This window comes from Schistocerca gregaria, unplaced genomic scaffold, assembly GCF_023897955.1.
Source record: "Schistocerca gregaria isolate iqSchGreg1 unplaced genomic scaffold, iqSchGreg1.2 ptg000156l, whole genome shotgun sequence".
In the NCBI taxonomy this organism is placed as follows: domain Eukaryota; kingdom Metazoa; phylum Arthropoda; class Insecta; order Orthoptera; family Acrididae; genus Schistocerca; species Schistocerca gregaria.
The window spans coordinates 4,074,128-4,090,283 of NW_026061720.1; the positions used below are offsets into that span (position 1 = coordinate 4,074,128).

The 16,156-nt window shown below is 49.2% G+C and overlaps 8 non-coding genes across 8 annotated transcripts; all 8 read left to right on the forward strand.

Annotated features, from left to right (window-relative positions):
• The first annotated feature begins 1,169 nt into the window (after positions 1-1,169).
• Positions 1,170-1,243, forward strand: Trnaa-agc (transfer RNA alanine (anticodon AGC)). Its single transcript has one exon. It is a non-coding gene; the product is annotated as a tRNA-Ala (tRNA).
• Positions 1,244-2,758: 1,515 nt separating this feature from the next.
• Positions 2,759-2,832, forward strand: Trnaa-agc (transfer RNA alanine (anticodon AGC)). Its single transcript has one exon. It is a non-coding gene; the product is annotated as a tRNA-Ala (tRNA).
• A 3,045-nt stretch (positions 2,833-5,877) lies between these two features.
• Positions 5,878-5,951, forward strand: Trnaa-agc (transfer RNA alanine (anticodon AGC)). Its single transcript has one exon. It is a non-coding gene; the product is annotated as a tRNA-Ala (tRNA).
• Positions 5,952-8,997: 3,046 nt separating this feature from the next.
• Positions 8,998-9,071, forward strand: Trnaa-agc (transfer RNA alanine (anticodon AGC)). The gene has a single exon. It is a non-coding gene; the product is annotated as a tRNA-Ala (tRNA).
• Positions 9,072-10,557: 1,486 nt separating this feature from the next.
• Trnaa-agc (transfer RNA alanine (anticodon AGC)) lies at positions 10,558-10,631 on the forward strand. Its single transcript has one exon. It is a non-coding gene; the product is annotated as a tRNA-Ala (tRNA).
• Positions 10,632-12,117: 1,486 nt separating this feature from the next.
• Trnaa-agc (transfer RNA alanine (anticodon AGC)) lies at positions 12,118-12,191 on the forward strand. The gene has a single exon. It is a non-coding gene; the product is annotated as a tRNA-Ala (tRNA).
• A 1,487-nt stretch (positions 12,192-13,678) lies between these two features.
• Positions 13,679-13,751, forward strand: Trnaa-agc (transfer RNA alanine (anticodon AGC)). Its single transcript has one exon. It is a non-coding gene; the product is annotated as a tRNA-Ala (tRNA).
• A 1,486-nt stretch (positions 13,752-15,237) lies between these two features.
• Positions 15,238-15,311, forward strand: Trnaa-agc (transfer RNA alanine (anticodon AGC)). Its single transcript has one exon. It is a non-coding gene; the product is annotated as a tRNA-Ala (tRNA).
• Positions 15,312-16,156: the final 845 nt, after the last annotated feature.

Sequence of the window (16,156 nt, forward strand, 5' to 3'; positions counted from 1 at the left end):
GTATGTTTTGCGATAGTCTGTCTCTGACAAGGAAGAACAGGTGATATAGGTGCGAACACAGGAAGCTTGCAGCCCCTCGCTGCCTGCAGACACAGAGCAGCCACACTAGAAGAGCGGCCTAAGCCGTAGGCGAAATGTGCTCATTCGCTTTGGCGCGACGTCGAACTGTAAATAAGGCTGTCACTAGCGTGAGCGTTGCGTGAGCGTCGCGAAAAGTCGGAAAAGTCATCTGCATGGGTGATTGCCAAGTTTGGGGAGCGTTTCGTAGTACGATCAGTGCAATGGAGACGCGGAAACTTGTTGTGTCCCAGTGTTTTGCAGTTGGACGACAAGAGTTTTACACAGTAGCAAAGAGCGAGGCACTGAGTTGGCATGAACAATGGAGAGCACAATGGGGCTCGAGATGTGTTTGTTACCTCAGGTGCTGTGTGATTGTCGACAAGGAGTGAAATGGACCAATTTGTGGCCGCACTTTCAATTTAAGTCGTTCAAAACAGACGGAATTTGCATTCGTAATACCAGAGCATCGAAACTACTTGGAACTCTTGTGTGTATGAACGTGTCCGCGCCTTTGTATTCTGGTACCTTCGCCGCTACAAACCAACCAACCATCGTGTCCGTGCACATCAGAGTCGCAAAGAATGGAGAATAGCCAGGCTTGGTCGTGTGTGTAGCTGTAGCTCAGTTGGCAGTTCGTTCGCTTAGCGTGTGAACGGTCTCGGGTTCAAGCCCCGGTTCCTCCATGTTTTGTGGTCAGTGCATGGTAAGTGTTGGTCGCGGCGAACATAAACGCACGCAAGAAGTTGCAAAACCAGCGTCACAGGCTGATATGATGTATACTGTCATAAGGAGAGCAAGATGTAAGTTTGGGGACCGGCTGTTATCGTGGTGTCATCGAGTGCAGATCTGTCTTAGGTATCACGGCTTAACGTCATTGAAGCCTAGAGGTGGACAACACGTTCGTCTTACTCAGAGCGGTGTCTGAACTCTATTTTCGACGTTATGGGTGCCACTTTCATTGTGGCCAACTACGATTCGATACAGAATGCACGAAACCTGAAAGACACCCTCACTGATACATAGAGAGTAGTGTTTGTCTGCGGAATAATGGGAGTGCAAGGGTCTGTGACGTTGATATGACTGTATGTAGCACTACTACTTATGGGGGGGGTGGGTGTAGCTCAGATGGTAGAGCGCTCGCTTAGCGTGCGAGAGGTACTGGGATCGATACCCAGCGCCTCCAGAATTTTTATCACACCTACATGCACACCTTGCCATGCAAGTGGAATAATTCCCAACCGGCAGAGGTGTGTAGGCAGATACAAGCGAACGATTAGCATCCACAATTGGCGAGCGTGCTTCTATTCGTGCGCAGGAAGCACCCTCCTCCCACACCTACACTTAATTTAGAAACAGTACAAATGTTCACATAAGATTCTCAAGCCTACGTCGGGAAGATCTGCCTTGCGCCGATTTCACGTAAATCCCACTGCACGTTCCCATTCTTTGCGTGCAGTCGGCTGCTACTGGTGTTGCTGGTTGTGACTGCTGATAACAGATGCCGTAGCAATCAATTCATGGAGTGAGTTGTATGTTTTGCGATAGTCTGTCTCTGACAAGGAAGAACAGGTGATATAGGTGCGAACACAGGAAGCTTGCAGCCCCTCGCTGCCTGCAGACACAGAGCAGCCACACTAGAAGAGCGGCCTAAGCCGTAGGCGAAATGTGCTCATTCGCTTTGGCGCGACGTCGAACTGTAAATAAGGCTGTCACTAGCGTGAGCGTTGCGTGAGCGTCGCGAAAAGTCGGAAAAGTCATCTGCATGGGTGATTGCCAAGTTTGGGGAGCGTTTCGTAGTACGATCAGTGCAATGGAGACGCGGAAACTTGTTGTGTCCCAGTGTTTTGCAGTTGGACGACAAGAGTTTTACACAGTAGCAAAGAGCGAGGCACTGAGTTGGCATGAACAATGGAGAGCACAATGGGGCTCGAGATGTGCTTGTTACCTCAGGTGCTGTGTGATTGTCGACAAGGAGTGAAATGGACCAATTTGTGACCGCCCTTTCAATTTAAGACGTTCAAAACAGACGGAATTTGCATTCGTAATACCAGAGCATCGAAACTACTTGGAACTCTTGTGTATATGAACGTGTCCGCGCCTTTGTATTCTGGTACCTTCGCCGCTACAAACCAACCAACCATCGTGTCCGTGCACATCAGAGTCGCAAAGAATGGAGAATAGCCAGGCTTGGTCGCGTGTGTAGCTGTAGCTCAGTTGGCAGTTCGTTCGCTTAGCGTGTGAACGGTCTCGGGTTCAAGCCCCGGCTCCTCCATGTTTTGTGGTCAGTGCATGGTAAGTGTTGGTCACGGCGAATATAAACGCACGCAAGAAGTTGCAAAACCAGCGTCACAGGCTGATATGATGTATACTGTCATAAGGAGAGCAAGATGTAAGTGTGGGGACCGGCTGTTATCGTGGTGTCATCGAGTGCAGATCTGTCTTAGGTATCACGGCTTAACGTCATTGAAGTCTAGAGGTGGACAACACGTTCGTCTTACTCAGAGCGGTGTGTGAACTCTATTTTCGACGTTATGGGTGCCACTTTCATTGTGGCCAACTACGATTCGATACAGAATGCACGAAACCTGAAAGACACCCTCACTGATACATAGAGTGTAGCGTTTGTCTGCGGAATAATGGGAGTGCAAGGGTCTGTGACGTTGATATGACTGTATGTAGCACTACTAGTTCTCGGGAGGGTGGGCGTAGCTCAGATGGTAGAGCGCTCGCTTAGCGTGCGAGAGGTACTGGGATCGATACCCAGCGCCTCCAGAATTTTTATCACACCTACATGCGCACCTTGCCATGCAAGTGGAATAATTCCCAACCGGCAGAGGTGTGTAGGCAGATACAAGCGAACGATTAGCATCCACAATTGGCGAGCGTGCTTTTATTCGTGCGCAGGAAGCACCCTCCTCCCACACCTACACTTAATTTAGAAACAGTACAAATGGTCCCATAAGATTCTCAAGCCTAAGTCGGAAAGATCTGCCTTGCGCCGATTTCACGTAAATCCCACTGCACGTTCCCATTCTTTGCGTGCAGTCGGCTGCTACTGGTGTTGCTGGTTGTGACTGCTGATAACAGATGCCGTAGCAATCAATTCATGGAGTGAGTTGTATGTTTTGCGATAGTCTGTCTCTGACAAGCAAGCACAGGTGATATAGGTGCGAACACAGGAAGCTTGCAGCCCCTCGCTGCCTGCAGACACAGAGCAGCCACACTAGAAGAGCGGCCTAAGCCGTAGGCGAAATGTGCTCATTCGCTTTGGCGCGACGTCGAACTGTAAATAAGGCTGTCACTAGCGTGAGCGTCGTGTAAAGTCGGAAAAGTCATCTGCATGGGTGATTGCCAAGTTTGGGGAGCGTTTCGTAGTACGATCAGTGCAATGGAGACGCGGAAACTTGTTGTGTCCCAGTGTTTTGCAGTTGGACGACAAGAGTTTTACACACTGAGTTGGCATGAACAATGGAGAGCACAATGGGGCTCGAGATGTGCTTGTTACCTCAGGTGCTGTGTGATTGTCGACAAGGAGTGAAATGGACCAATTTGTGACCGCCCTTTCAATTTAAGACGTTCAAAACAGACGGAATTTGCATTCGTAATACCAGAGCATCGAAACTACTTGTAACCCTTGTGTATATGAACGTGTCCGCGCCTTTGTATTCTGGTACCTTCGCCGCTACAACCCAACCAACCATCGTGTCCGTGCACATCAGAGTCGCAAAGAATGGAGAATAGCCAGGCTTGATCGTGTGTGTAGCTGTCGCTCAGTTGGCAGATCGTTCGCTTAGCGTGTGAACGTTCTCGGGTTCAAGCCCCGGCTCCTCCATGTTTTGTGGTCAGTGCATGGTAAGTGTTGGTCGCGGCGAAAATAAACGCACGCAAGAAGTTGCAAAACCAGCGTCACAGACTGATATGATGTATACTGTCATAAGGAGAGCAAGATGTAAGTGTGGGGACCGGCTGTTATGGTGGTGTCATCGAGTGCAGATCTGTCTTAGGTATCACGGCTTAACGTCATTGAAGTCTAGAGGTGGACAACACGTTCGTCTTACTCAGAGCGGTGTCTGAACTCTATTTTCGACGTTATGGGTGCCACTTTCATTGTGGCCAACTACGATTCGATACAGAATGCACGAAACCTGAAAGACACCCTCACTGATACATAGAGAGTAGTGTTTGTCTGCGGAATAATGGGAGTGCAAGGGTCTGTGACGTTGATATGACTGTATGTAGCACTACTAGTTATCGGGGGGTGGGCGTAGCTCAGATGGTAGAGCGCTCGCTTAGTGTGCGAGAGGTACTGGGATCGATACCCAGCGCCTCCAGAATTTTTATCACACCTACATGCGCACCTTGCCATGCAAGTGGAATAATTCCCAACCGGCAGAGGTGTGTAGGCAGATACAAGCGAACGATTAGCATCCACAATTGGCGAGCGTGCTTTTATTCGTGCGCAGGAAGCACCCTCCTCCCACACCTACACTTAATTTAGAAACAGTACAAATGTTCCCATAAGATTCTCAAGCCTACGTCGGAAAGATCTGCCTTGCGCCGATTTCACGTAAATCCCACTGCACGTTCCCATTCTTTGCGTGCAGTCGGCTGCTACTGGTGTTGCTGGTTGTGACTGCTGATAACACATGCCGTAGCAATCAATTCATGGAGTGAGTTGTATGTTTTGCGATAGTCTGTCTCTGACAAGCAAGCACAGGTGATATAGGTGCGAACACAGGAAGCTTGCAGCCCCTCGCTGCCTGCAGACACAGAGCAGCCACACTAGAAGAGCGGCCTAAGCCGTAGGCGAAATGTGCTCATTCGCTTTGGCGCGACGTCGAACTGTAAATAAGGCTGTCACTAGCGTGAGCGTCGTGTAAAGTCGGAAAAGTCATCTGCATGGGTGATTGCCAAGTTTGGGGAGCGTTTCGTAGTACGATCAGTGCAATGGAGACGCGGAAACTTGTTGTGTCCCAGTGTTTTGCAGTTGGACGACAAGAGTTTTACACACTGAGTTGGCATGAACAATGGAGAGCACAATGGGGCTCGAGATATGCTTGTTACCTCAGGTGATGTGTGATTGTCGACAAGGAGTGAAATGGACCAATTTGTGACCGCCCTTTCAATTTAAGACGTTCAAAACAGACGGAATTTGCATTCGTAAAACCAGAGCATCGAAACTACTTGGAACTCTTGTGTATATGAACGTGTCCGCACCTTTGTATTCTGGTACCTTCGCCGCTACAAACCAACCAACCATCGTGTCCGTGCACATCAGAGTCGCAAAGAATGGAGAATAGCCAGGCTTGGTCGTGTGTGTAGCTGTAGCTCAGTTGGCAGATCGTTCGCTTAGCGTGTGAACGGTCTCGGGTTCAAGCCCCGGCTCCTCCATGTTTTGTGGTCAGTGCATGGTAAGTGTTGGTCGCGGCGAAAATAAACGCACGCAAGAAGTTGCAAAACCAGCGTCACAGACTGATATGATGTATACTGTCATAAGGAGAGCAAGATGTAAGTGTGGGGACAGGCTGTTATGGTGGTGTCATCGAGTGCAGATCTGTCTTAGGTATCACGGCTTAACGTCATTGAAGTCTAGAGGTGGACAACACGTTCGTCTTACTCAGAGCGGTGTGTGAACTCTATTTTCGACGTTATGGGTGCCACTTTCATTGTGGCCAACTACGATTCGATACAGAATGCACGAAACCTGAAAGACACCCTCACTGATACATAGAGAGTAGTGTTTGTCTGCGGAATAATGGGAGTGCAAGGGTCTGTGACGTTGATATGACTGTATGTAGCACTACTAGTTATCGGGGGGGTGGGCGTAGCTCAGATGGTAGAGCGCTCGCTTAGCGTGCGAGAGGTACTGGGATCGATACCCAGCGCCTCCAGAATTTTTATCACACCTACATGCGCACCTTGCCATGCAAGTGGAATAATTCCCAACCGGCAGAGGTGTGTAGGCAGATACAAGCGAACGATTAGCATCCACAATTGGCGAGCGTGCTTTTATTCGTGCGCAGGAAGCACCCTCCTCCCACACCTACACTTAATTTAGAAACAGTACAAATGTTCCCATAAGATTCTCAAGCCTACGTCGGAAAGATCTGCCTTGCGCCGATTTCACGTAAATCCCACTGCACGTTCCCATTCTTTGCGTGCAGTCGGCTGCTACTGGTGTTGCTTGTTGTGACTGCTGATAACAGATGCCGTAGCAATCAATTCACGGAGTGAGTTGTATGTTTTGCTATAGTCTGTCTCTGACAAGGAAGCACAGGTGATATAGGTGCGAACACAGGAAGCTTGCAGCCCATCGCTGCCTGCAGACACAGAGCAGCCACACTAGAAGAGCGGCCTAAGCCGTAGGCGAAATGTGCTCATTCGCTTTGGCGCGACGTCGAACTGTAAATAAGGCTGTCACTAGCGTGAGCGTCGTGTAAAGTCGGAAAAGTCATCTGCATGGGTGATTGCCAAGTTTGGGGAGCGTTTCGTAGTACGATCAGTGCAATGGAGACGCGGAAACTTGTTGTGTCCCAGTGTTTTGCAGTTGGACGACAAGAGTTTTACACACTGAGTTGGCATGAACAATGGAGAGCACAATGGGGCTCGAGATGTGCTTGTTACCTCAGGTGCTGTGTGATTGTCGACAAGGAGTGAAATGGACCAATTTGTGACCGCCCTTTCAATTTAAGACGTTCAAAACAGACGGAATTTGCATTCGTAATACCAGAGCATCGAAACTACTTGTAACCCTTGTGTATATGAACGTGTCCGCGCCTTTGTATTCTGGTACCTTCGCCGCTACAACCCAACCAACCATCGTGTCCGTGCACATCAGAGTCGCAAAGAATGGAGAATAGCCAGGCTTGATCGTGTGTGTAGCTGTCGCTCAGTTGGCAGATCGTTCGCTTAGCGTGTGAACGTTCTCGGGTTCAAGCCCCGGCTCCTCCATGTTTTGTGGTCAGTGCATGGTAAGTGTTGGTCGCGGCGAAAATAAACGCACGCAAGAAGTTGCAAAACCAGCGTCACAGACTGATATGATGTATACTGTCATAAGGAGAGCAAGATGTAAGTGTGGGGACCGGCTGTTATGGTGGTGTCATCGAGTGCAGATCTGTCTTAGGTATCACGGCTTAACGTCATTGAAGTCTAGAGGTGGACAACACGTTCGTCTTACTCAGAGCGGTGTCTGAACTCTATTTTCGACGTTATGGGTGCCACTTTCATTGTGGCCAACTACGATTCGATACAGAATGCACGAAACCTGAAAGACACCCTCACTGATACATAGAGAGCAGTGTTTGTCTGCGGAATAATGGGAGTGCAAGGGTCTGTGACGTTGATATGACTGTATGTAGCACTACTAGTTATCGGGGGGGTGGGTGTAGCTCAGATGGTAGAGCGCTCGCTTAGTGTGCGAGAGGTACTGGGATCGATACCCAGCGCCTCCAGAATTTTTATCACACCTACATGCGCACCTTGCCATGCAAGTGGAATAATTCCCAACCGGCAGAGGTGTGTAGGCAGATACAAGCGAACGATTAGCATCCACAATTGGCGAGCGTGCTTTTATTCGTGCGCAGGAAGCACCCTCCTCCCACACCTACACTTAATTTAGAAACAGTACAAATGTTCCCATAAGATTCTCAAGCCTACGTCGGAAAGATCTGCCTTGCGCCGATTTCACGTAAATCCCACTGCACGTTCCCATTCTTTGCGTGCAGTCGGCTGCTACTGGTGTTGCTGGTTGTGACTGCTGATAACAGATGCCGTAGCAATCAATTCATGGAGTGAGTTGTATGTTTTGCGATAGTCTGTCTCTGACAAGCAAGCACAGGTGATATAGGTGCGAACACAGGAAGCTTGCAGCCCCTCGCTGCCTGCAGACACAGAGCAGCCACACTAGAAGAGCGGCCTAAGCCGTAGGCGAAATGTGCTCATTCGCTTTGGCGCGACGTCGAACTGTAAATAAGGCTGTCACTAGCGTGAGCGTCGTGTAAAGTCGGAAAAGTCATCTGCATGGGTGATTGCCAAGTTTGGGGAGCGTTTCGTAGTACGATCAGTGCAATGGAGACGCGGAAACTTGTTGTGTCCCAGTGTTTTTCAGTTGGACGACAAGAGTTTTACACACTGAGTTGGCATGAACAATGGAGAGCACAATGGGGCTCGAGATATGCTTGTTACCTCAGGTGATGTGTGATAGTCGACAAGGAGTGAAATGGACCAATTTGTGACCGCCCTTTCAATTTAAGACGTTCAAAACAGACGGAATTTGCATTCGTAAAACCAGAGCATCGAAACTACTTGGAACTCTTGTGTATATGAACGTGTCCGCACCTTTGTATTCTGGTACCTTCGCCGCTACAAACCAACCAACCATCGTGTCCGTGCACATCAGAGTCGCAAAGAATGGAGAATAGCCAGGCTTGGTCGTGTGTGTAGCTGTAGCTCAGTTGGCAGATCGTTCGCTTAGCGTGTGAACGGTCTCGGGTTCAAGCCCCGGCTCCTCCATGTTTTGTGGTCAGTGCATGGTAAGTGTTGGTCGCGGCGAAAATAAACGCACGCAAGAAGTTGCAAAACCAGCGTCACAGACTGATATGATGTATACTGTCATAAGGAGAGCAAGATGTAAGTGTGGGGACCGGCTGTTATGGTGGTGTCATCGAGTGCAGATCTGTCTTAGGTATCACGGCTTAACGTCATTGAAGTCTAGAGGTGGACAACACGTTCGTCTTACTCAGAGCGGTGTGTGAACTCTATTTTCGACGTTATGGGTGCCACTTTCATTGTGGCCAACTACGATTCGATACAGAATGCACGAAACCTGAAAGACACCCTCACTGATACATAGAGAGTAGTGTTTGTCTGCGGAATAATGGGAGTGCAAGGGTCTGTGACGTTGATATGACTGTATGTAGCACTACTAGTTATCGGGGGGGTGGGCGTAGCTCAGATGGTAGAGCGCTCGCTTAGCGTGCGAGAGGTACTGGGATCGATACCCAGCGCCTCCAGAATTTTTATCACACCTACATGCGCACCTTGCCATGCAAGTGGAATAATTCCCAACCGGCAGAGGTGTGTAGGCAGATACAAGCGAACGATTAGCATCCACAATTGGCGAGCGTGCTTTTATTCGTGCGCAGGAAGCACCCTCCTCCCACACCTACACTTAATTTAGAAACAGTACAAATGTTCCCATAAGATTCTCAAGCCTACGTCGGAAAGATCTGCCTTGCGCCGATTTCACGTAAATCCCACTGCACGTTCCCATTCTTTGCGTGCAGTCGGCTGCTACTGGTGTTGCTTGTTGTGACTGCTGATAACAGATGCCGTAGCAATCAATTCACGGAGTGAGTTGTATGTTTTGCTATAGTCTGTCTCTGACAAGGAAGCACAGGTGATATAGGTGCGAACACAGGAAGCTTGCAGCCCATCGCTGCCTGCAGACACAGAGCAGCCACACTAGAAGAGCGGCCTAAGCCGTAGGCGAAATGTGCTCATTCGCTTTGGCGCGACGTCGAACTGTAAATAAGGCTGTCACTAGCGTGAGCGTCGTGTAAAGTCGGAAAAGTCATCTGCATGGGTGATTGCCAAGTTTGGGGAGCGTTTCGTAGTACGATCAGTGCAATGGAGACGCGGAAACTTGTTGTGTCCCAGTGTTTTGCAGTTGGACGACAAGAGTTTTACACACTGAGTTGGCATGAACAATGGAGAGCACAATGGGGCTCGAGATGTGCTTGTTACCTCAGGTGCTGTGTGATTGTCGACAAGGAGTGAAATGGACCAATTTGTGACCGCCCTTTCAATTTAAGACGTTCAAAACAGACGGAATTTGCATTCGTAATACCAGAGCATCGAAACTACTTGGAACTCTTGTGTATATGAACGTGTCCGCGCCTTTGTATTCTGGTACCTTCGCCGCTACAAACCAACCAACCATCGTGTCCGTGCACATCAGAGTCGCAAAGAATGGAGAATAGCCAGGCTTGATCGTGTGTGTAGCTGTAGCTCAGTTGGCAGATCGTTCGCTTAGCGTGTGAACGGTCTCGGGTTCAAGCCCCGGCTCCTCCATGTTTTGTGGTCAGTGCATGGTAAGTGTTGGTCGCGGCGAACATAAACGCACGCAAGAAGTTGCAAAACCAGCGTCACAGACTGATATGATGTATACTGTCATAAGGAGAGCAAGATGTAAGTGTGGGGACCGGCTGTTATGGTGGTGTCATCGAGTGCAGATCTGTCTTAGGTATCACGGCTTAACGTCATTGAAGTCTAGAGGTGGACAACACGTTCGTCTTACTCAGAGCGGTGTGTGAACTCTATTTTCGACGTTATGGGTGCCACTTTCATTGTGGCCAACTACGATTCGATACAGAATGCACGAAACCTGAAAGACACCCTCACTGATACATAGAGAGTAGTGTTTGTCTGCGGAGTAATGGGAGTGCAAGGGTCTGTGACGTTGATATGACTGTATGTAGCACTACTAGTTATAGGGGGGGTGGGTGTAGCTCAGATGGTAGAGCGCTCGCTTAGCGTGCGAGAGGTACTGGGATCGATACCCAGCGCCTCCAGAATTTTTATCACACCTACATGCGCACCTTGCCATGCAAGTGGAATAATTCCCAACCGGCAGAGGTGTGTAGGCAGATACAAGCGAACGATTAGCATCCACAATTGGCGAGCGTGCTTTTATTCGTGCGCAGGAAGCACCCTCCTCCCACACCTACACTTAATTTAGAAACAGTACAAATGTTCCCATAAGATTCTCAAGCCTACGTTGGAAAGATCTGCCTTGCGCCGATTTCACGTAAATCCCACTGCACGTTCCCATTCTTTGCGTGCAGTCGGCTGCTACTGGTGTTGCTGGTTGTGACTGCTGATAACAGATGCCGTAGCAATCAATTCATGGAGTGAGTTGTATGTTTTGCGATAGTCTGTCTCTGACAAGGAAGCACAGGTGATATAGGTGCGAACACAGGAAGCTTGCAGCCCCTCGCTGCCTGCAGACACAGAGCAGCCACACTAGAAGAGCGGCCTAAGCCGTAGGCGAAATGTGCTCATTCGCTTTGGCGCGACGTCGAACTGTAAATAAGGCTGTCACTAGCGTGAGCGTCGTGTAAAGTCGGAAAAGTCATCTGCATGGGTGATTGCCAAGTTTGGGGAGCGTTTCGTAGTACGATCAGTGCAATGGAGACGCGGAAACTTGTTGTGTCCCAGTGTTTTGCAGTTGGACGACAAGAGTTTTACACACTGAGTTGGCATGAACAATGGAGAGCACAATGGGGCTCGAGATATGCTTGTTACTTCAGGTGATGTGTGATTGTCGACAAGGAGTGAAATGGACCAATTTGTGACCGCCCTTTCAATTTAAGACGTTCAAAACAGACGGAATTTGCATTCGTAATACCAGAGCATCGAAACTACTTGGAACTCTTGTGTATATGAACGTGTCCGCACCTTTGTATTCTGGTACCTTCGCCGCTACAAACCAACCAACCATCGTGTCCGTGCACATCAGAGTCGCAAAGAATGGAGAATAGCCAGGCTTGGTCGTGTGTGTAGCTGTAGCTCAGTTAGCAGATCGTTCGCTTAGCGTGTGAACGGTCTCGGGTTCAAGCCCCGGCTCCTCCATGTTTTGTGGTCAGTGCATGGTAAGTGTTGGTCGCGGCGAAAATAAACGCACGCAAGAAGTTGCAAAACCAGCGTCACAGAGTGATATGATGTATACTGTCATAAGGAGAGCAAGATGTAAGTGTGGGGACCGGCTGTTATGGTAATGTCATCGAGTGCAGATCTGTCTTAGGTATCATGGCTTAACGTCATTGAAGTCTAGAGGTGGACAACACGTTCGTCTTTCTCAGAGCGGTGTCTGAACTCTATTTTCGACGTTATGGGTGCCACTTTCATTGTGGCCAACTACGATTCGATACAGAATGCACGAAACCTGAAAGACACCCTCACTGATACATAGAGAGTAGTGTTTGTCTGCGGAATAATGGGAGTGCAGGGGTCTGTGACGTTGATATGACTGTATGTAGCACTACTAGCTATCGGGGGGGTGGGCGTAGCTCAGATGGTAGAGCGCTCGCCTAGCGTGCGAGAGGTACTGGGATCGATACCCAGCGCCTCCAGAATTTTTATCACACCTACATGCGCACCTTGCCATGCAAGTGGAATAATTCCCAACCGGCAGAGGTGTGTAGGCAGATACAAGCGAACGATTAGCATCCACAATTGGCGAGCGTGCTTTTATTCGTGCGCAGGAAGCACCCTCCTCCCACACCTACACTTAATTTAGAAACAGTACAAATGTTCCCATAAGATTCTCAAGCCTACGTCGGAAAGATCTGCCTTGCGCCGATTTCACGTAAATCCCTATGCACGTTCCCATTCTTTGCGTGCAGTCGGCTGCTACTGGTGTTGCTGGTTGTGACTGCTGATAACAGATGCCGTAGCAATCAATTCACGGAGTGAGTTGTATGTTTTGCGATAGTCTGTCTCTGACAAGGAAGCACAGGTGATATAGGTGCGAACACAGGAAGCTTGCAGCCCATCGCTGCCTGCAGACACAGAGCAGCCACACTAGAAGAGCGGCCTAAGCCGTAGGCGAAATGTGCTCATTCGCTTTGGCGCGACGTCCAACTGTAAATAAGGCTGTCACTAGCGTGAGCGTCGTGTAAAGTCGGAAAAGTCATCTGCATGGGTGATTGCCAAGTTTGGGGAGCGTTTCGTAGTACGATCAGTGCAATGGAGACGCGGAAACTTGTTGTGTCCCAGTGTTTTGCAGTTGGACGACAAGAGTTTTACACACTGAGTTGGCATGAACAATGGAGAGCACAATGGGGCTCGAGATGTGCTTGTTACCTCAGGTGCTGTGTGATTGTCGACAAGGAGTGAAATGGACCAATTTGTGACCGCCCTTTCAATTTAAGACGTTCAAAACAGACGGAATTTGCATTCGTAATACCAGAGCATCGAAACTACTTGGAACTCTTGTGTATATGAACGTGTCCGCGCCTTTGTATTCTGGTACCTTCGCCGCTACAAACCAACCAACCATCGTGTCCGTGCACATCAGAGTCGCAAAGAATGGAGAATAGCCAGGCTTGATCGTGTGTGTAGCTGTAGCTCAGTTGGCAGATCGTTCGCTTAGCGTGTGAACGGTCTCGGGTTCAAGCCCCGGCTCCTCCATGTTTTGTGGTCAGTGCATGGTAAGTGTTGGTCGCGGCGAAAATAAACGCACGCAAGAAGTTGCAAAACCAGCGTCACAGACTGATATGATGTATACTGTCATAAGGAGAGCAAGATGTAAGTGTGGGGACCTGCTGTTATGGTGGTGTCATCGAGTGCAGATCTGTCTTAGGTATCACGGCTTAACGTCATTGAAGTCTAGAGGTGGACAACACGTTTGTCTTACTCAGAGCGGTGTCTGAACTCTATTTTCGACGTTATGGGTGCCACTTTCATTGTGGCCAACTACGATTCGATACAGAATGCACGAAACCTGAAAGACACCCTCACTGATACATAGAGAGTAGTGTTTGTCTGCGGAATAATGGGAGTGCAAGGGTCTGTGACGTTGATATGACTGTATGTAGCACTACTAGTCATCGGGGGTGTGGGCGTAGCTCAGATGGTAGAGCGCTCGCTTAGCGTGCGAGAGGTACTGGGATCGATACCCAGCGCCTCCAGAATTTTTATCACACCTACATGCGCACCTTGCCATGCAAGTGGAATAATTCCCAACCGGCAGAGGTGTGTAGGCAGATACAAGCGCACGATTAGCATCCACAATTGGCGAGCGTGCTTTTATTCGTGCGCAGGAAGCACCCTCCTCCCACACCTACACTTAATTTAGAAACAGTACAAATGTTCCCATAAGATTCTCAAGCCTACGTCGGAAAGATCTGCCTTGCGCCGATTTCACGTAAATCCTACTGCACGTTCCCATTCTTTGCGTGCAGTCGGCTGCTACTGGTGTTGCTGGTTGTGACTGCTGATAACAGATGCCGTAGCAATCAATTCACGGAGTGAGTTGTATGTTTTGCGATAGTCTGTCTCTGACAAGGAAGCACAGGTGATATAGGTGCGAACACAGGAAGCTTGCAGCCCATCGCTGCCTGCAGACACAGAGCAGCCACACTAGAAGAGCGGCCTAAGCCGTAGGCGAAATGTGCTCATTCGCTTTGGCGCGACGTCCAACTGTAAATAAGGCTGTCACTAGCGTGAGCGTCGTGTAAAGTCGGAAAAGTCATCTGCATGGGTGATTGCCAAGTTTGGGGAGCGTTTCGTAGTACGATCAGTGCAATGGAGACGCGGAAACTTGTTGTGTCCCAGTGTTTTGCAGTTGGACGACAAGAGTTTTACACACTGAGTTGGCATGAACAATGGAGAGCACAATGGGGCTCGAGATGTGCTTGTTACCTCAGGTGCTGTGTGATTGTCGACAAGGAGTGAAATGGACCAATTTGTGACCGCCCTTTCAATTTAAGACGTTCAAAACAGACGGAATTTGCATTCGTAATACCAGAGCATCGAAACTACTTGGAACTCTTGTGTATATGAACGTGTCCGCGCCTTTGTATTCTGGTACCTTCGCCGCTACAAACCAACCAATTATCGTGTCCGTGCACATCAGAGTCGCAAAGAATGGAGAATAGCCAGGTTTGATCGTGTGTGTAGCTGTAGCTCAGTAGGCAGATCGTTCGCTTAGCGTGTGAACGGTCTCGGGTTCAAGCCCCGGCTCCTCCATGTTTTGTGGTCAGTGCATGGTAAGTGTTGGTCGCGGCGAACATAAACGCACGCAAGAAGTTGCAAAACCAGCGTCACAGACTGATATGATGTATACTGTCATAAGGAGAGCAAGATGTAAGTGTGGGGACCGGCTGTTATGGTGGTGTCATCGAGTGCAGATCTGTCTTAGGTATCACGGCTTAACGTCATTGAAGTCTAGAGGTGGACAACACGTTCGTCTTACTCAGAGCGGTGTCTGAACTCTATTTTCGACGTTATGGGTGCCACTTTCATTGTGGCCAACTACGATTCGATACAGAATGCACGAAATCTGAAAGACACCCTCACTGATACATAGAGAGTAGTGTTTGTCTGCGGAATAATGGGAGTGCAAGGGTCTGTGACGTTGATATGACTGTATGTAGCACTACTAGTTATCGGGAGGGTGGGCGTAGCTCAGATGGTAGAGCGCTCGCTTAGCGTGCGAGAGGTACTGGGATCGATACCCAGCGCCTCCAGAATTTTTATCACACCTACATGCGCACCTTGCCATGCAAGTGGAATAATTCCCAACCGGCAGAGGTGTGTAGGCAGATACAAGCGAACGATTAGCATCCACAATTGGCGAGCGTGCTTTTATTCGTGCGCAGGAAGCACCCTCCTCCCACACCTACACTTAATTTAGAAACAGTACAAATGTTCCCATAAGATTCTCAAGCCTACGTCGGAAAGATCTGCCTTGCGCCGATTTCACGTAAATCCCACTGCACGTTCCCAGTCTTTGCGTGCAGTCGGCTGCTACTGGTGTTGCTGGTTGTGACTGCTGATAACAGATGCCGTAGCAATCAATTCATGGAGTGAGTTGTATGTTTTGCGATAGTCTGTCTCTGACAAGGAAGCACAGGTGATATAGGTGCGAACACAGGAAGCTTGCAGCCCCTCGCTGCCTGCAGACACAGAGCAGCCACAGTAGAAGAGCGGCCTAAGCTGTAGGCGAAATGTGCTCATTCGCTTTGGCGCGACGTCGAACTGTAAATAAGGCTGTCACTAGCGTGAGCGTCGTGTAAAGTCGGAAAAGTCATCTGCATGCGTGATTGCCAAGTTTGGGGAGCGTTTCGTAGTACGATCAGTGCAATGGAGACGCGGAAACTTGTTGTGTCCCAGTGTTTTGCAGTTGGACGACAAGAGTTTTACACAGTAGCAAAGAGCGAGGCACTGAGTTGGCATGAACAATGGAGAGCACAATGGGGCTCGAGATGTGCTTGTTACCTCAGGTGCTGTGTGATTGTCGACAAGGAGTGAAATGGACCAATTTGTGACCGCCCTTTCAATTTAAGACGTTCAAAACAGACGGAATTTGCAT